The sequence below is a fragment of the Aquila chrysaetos genome, chromosome 7 (genome assembly GCF_900496995.4).
Source record: "Aquila chrysaetos chrysaetos chromosome 7, bAquChr1.4, whole genome shotgun sequence".
In the NCBI taxonomy this organism is placed as follows: domain Eukaryota; kingdom Metazoa; phylum Chordata; class Aves; order Accipitriformes; family Accipitridae; genus Aquila; species Aquila chrysaetos.
The window spans coordinates 16599209-16603037 of NC_044010.1; positions in this window are offsets into that span (position 1 = coordinate 16599209).

A 3829-nucleotide genomic window follows, 5' to 3' on the forward strand; every position below is an offset into this window, starting at 1 on the left:
GATGTCAACTGAGAAATAGGGGGAGGTTGGGGTTTTTTTGTTTTTACCAATTTAAAATAATGATGTTTGACTGCGCTGGAAGTGTGTTTCTGCAGCGGTGGCTCTGCCATTTGGAAAAAGTTGGTGATGTCAGTGGGTCTACAGGAAAAATCTAGCAGCGATATACTTGAACAGCCTTCCTTTTGAGTGCAAAGGATTTCTACCACAAGTGCTGATTTCCTCTACGTAGCACATATGCTGCAAAATTTCACTTGTCTTTTCTGCTTTTTTCCTAACGGTTTTGTGTGAAAGCAAAGGAAAAATGTGGGGTGTGTGATGCTCTCACATCTTCCTCTTTTCCACAGTAAATATTTTTAGCAGAATTTAAAGGCCCTTTCTTATTAAATCCAAGCTTCCCTTTTCAGGCTGCGATGCTGCTTCTACCCATTTAAGCCTGTTCCTGGAGCACATATAGGTGAAATGCTGAAGGCACATTAAAGTGCGTGAGAAAGCTTACTGCTATGGGGATTTTGCCGTGAATTAGTGGGCTTATATTACCTGCTACAGTGCTCATAGGAAGGAGTCTCTTCTGAACTTTGACTTCGATATGTATGAGTCCTTCAACTTTGTTAGCATCTTAAGGATGTGTAGTACCTCTTCTCTTGAAGAGATGGTGTCGTGGTTTAACCCCAGCCAGCAATTAAGCACCACACAGCTGCTTGCTCGCTCCCTGCCCCCCCGCAGTGGCGGTGGCATGGGGCACAGGATATGTTTCCAGCCAATCCCCAAGCCACGGTGCCCCCCTGGCCAATTCCGCCCAGTTTATGTACTGGGCATGATGTAATATGGTATGGAATACCCCTTTGGCTCGTATGGGTCAGCTGTCCCGGCTGTGTCCCCTTCCAGTTTCTTGTCCACCCCCAGCCTCCGCTGGCAGGGCAGTATGAAAAGCTGAAAAGTCCTTGACTTAGCATAAGCACTGCTTAGCAACAACTAAAACATCAGTGTGTGATCAACATTATTCTCATCCTAAATCCAAAACACAGCACTGTACCAGCTACTAAGAAGAAAATTAACTTTATTCCATCCGAAACCAGGACAGATGGCTTCCAAGAATCAAGGATATGTGCTTAGGGAAGCTTTAAGTGATGGAAAAACTATGACTTCTGCCTCTCATCAAAGCAGAACAAAGCACTTGACCACTACACTCTCTCTGTTATTGCAGTCTCCTTGCAATCAGGGAGCTCTCTAACAGAGAAGATACCAAGAGCCATGATACCTAGAAAAAGAGAACGAGCTCTGACCAAGAATAGCGTCAGTGAGTTCAGCTGTCTATCTAAAATCTAGGCAGCCTTAATGAAGCAATTAGCTGCTCCAGGTTCCTCCGTGGGTAGAAGGCGTTATGATGCCTCCCTGCTACAGACTGGCAGCTGATGAGCTCAATTGCTTTCCCTGGGATTGCTCATCTAAAAGCAGGGTTAAACTCTGAGGAAGAAATGCAGATGTAGATGTAATAGGCTGGAGTTTCCTATGTAATATGCTAATGGAAGAAATATTTAAAAAAAAAAAAGCTTGAATTTAAAGTGAAAGTGAGATGATAAACTGTACAGCTATAATAGGGTTGCCAGTAACCCTATAATGATGCAGGATACATGATTGGACTAGGAGTAGAAAGTGCATGGGCCCATCTGACTTCCAGAGAGGCAGTCCCAGCCTGAGAGCTAGGACTGTGTCTTGGTTTAACCCCAGCCAGCAACTAAGCACCATGCAGCTGCTCACTCACTCCCCCACCGCCCGCAGTGGGATGGGGGAGAAAATTGGGAAAAGAAGTAAAACTCCTGGATTGAGATAAGAACGGTTTAATAGAATATAAAAAGAAGAAACTAATAATGATAATGATAACACTAATAAAGTGACAGCAGTAATGATAAAAGGATTGGAATATACAAATGAAGCGCAGTGCAATTGCTCAACACCTGCCGATCGATGCCCAGTTAGTTAGTCCCTGAGCAATGACACCCTCCCTGCCCCCACTCCCCCCAGTTCCTATACTAGATGTGACATCACATGGTATGGAATACCCCGTTGGCCAGTTTGGGTCAGCTGCCCTGGCTGTGTCCCGTCCCAACTTCTTGTGCCCCTCCACCTTTCTCGCTGGCTGGGCATGAGAAGCTGAAAAATCCTTGACTTTAGACTAAACATTATTTAGCAACAACTGAAAACATCAGTGTTATCAACATTCTTCTCATACTGAACTCAAAACATAGCACTGTACCAGCTACTAGGAAGACAATTAACTCTATCCCAGCTGAAACCAGGACAGACTGTGACTTGGGAAAACAACATATGAATGACCATATTAATGATATTTTTTTTCTTTTCTGAGTACCGTGAAAACACTTGTATGTAAACACATGGTCCTACTGTCACCTGCACTTGCAAACCATGCCAGTGGTCCTCTTAGAAAATGCATGGGTAGAGTACAAATGTACAAGATTTAAATCAGAGCCCAAATCACAAAACACGTGCACTAGAAACGCTGTAATGGAGAGACACAGAGTCCCAGTCTGACTCAATAGCAAACTCCTCTCTGCCATTTCATATAGAATGATTTTTTTCTGTACAGAAAAGTTGTAACCTGTTCTTGCTCTGGTATGTGATTTCTCTATAGAATACCACCTGGTTAATTATGTTAAAATGAAACTCTGATTTGTATTACAATCCAATAAGCCCAATTCACTTCTACAGCAGTCCACCTAATCCATCTAATCAAGGAAGATAAACTGAAGAAAAACTGGAGCAACACAGTGGCAAATAATTTTTGATTAAAAGGATGCATTTGCTTTAAATCAAAGTAATTTAAATCAGCAAGCCAGAATTCTCCATTTAAATAAGCTATTTTAATCTTGGTTCGCATTTGCACTTTTTTTTTTTTTCCCCTCGAAGAAAATCAGGTTTTCATTGGCGTGCAACCCTCTCGCTGTGATTACTACAGCTAAATATAACCCCTTACACTGTACCAGGGTTCGTTTTTCTTTGCAGGAGGCTGTGCGGTACCTGTACAAACCTACATCGCTCAGCAGGTATTTACTCCCTCGGGCTCTTACTTACTAAGCGGTTTGTTTTTCTGCGTAGGACTTGCTTCAGGCGGGTTTCCTTTGGCCGCCCGGGTCCGTCAGGGCTCTGCCCTTCCAGGCTTTCGGGCAAGGACGGCCCGCGCCTCCCCCCTGCCGTGCCCGGAGCCGGGGGGCGAGCGGTGTGCGACCGCCGGCGGAGGGGCGCCCGGTGCCGGGCAGGCAAGCGCCGCCGCCGCCTCTACCGTCGGGGGCCGGCGGGCGCTCCGCGGAGCCCGTCGGGGGCCGGCGGCCTGTCCGTCGGGGGCCGGCGGCCTGTCCGGCGGCCGCTCCCTCCGCGGGTGCTCGGCCGTGACGGCCAGCACGTGCAGCTGAGGCGGTCTGTCTCGATTCGGTTGTTTTATGTAACTGAAGCTGGATTACGTCCGGCGGGGCCTGAAATGGCGGGGGCTGGGGGGGGGGGGGTAATTTCAAACGCAATTCTGCAGGACTATTCCCGAAGTAGCGTCGGGTGTTTATCTTGGTTGCACTTCTAAACGCCCGTTTGCGAAGCCTTACGCTCACGCTCGATGCCCGCCGGCCAGGCGCGGGGCCCCTTTCTGCCCCCTCAGCCCGAAACCCTCCCGCTCCCTCGCCGCAGGTGCGCCCAAACCGGCACCGAGGGCCCAAAGCGCCACCCGCGCCCGCCCCCGGGCGGCGGGCACTGCGGCGCTACGCACCCCCCGCGAGGAAGCCGTGGGCGGGCGCGACGCGACTTATGAGGCCGAGCGCCCGCC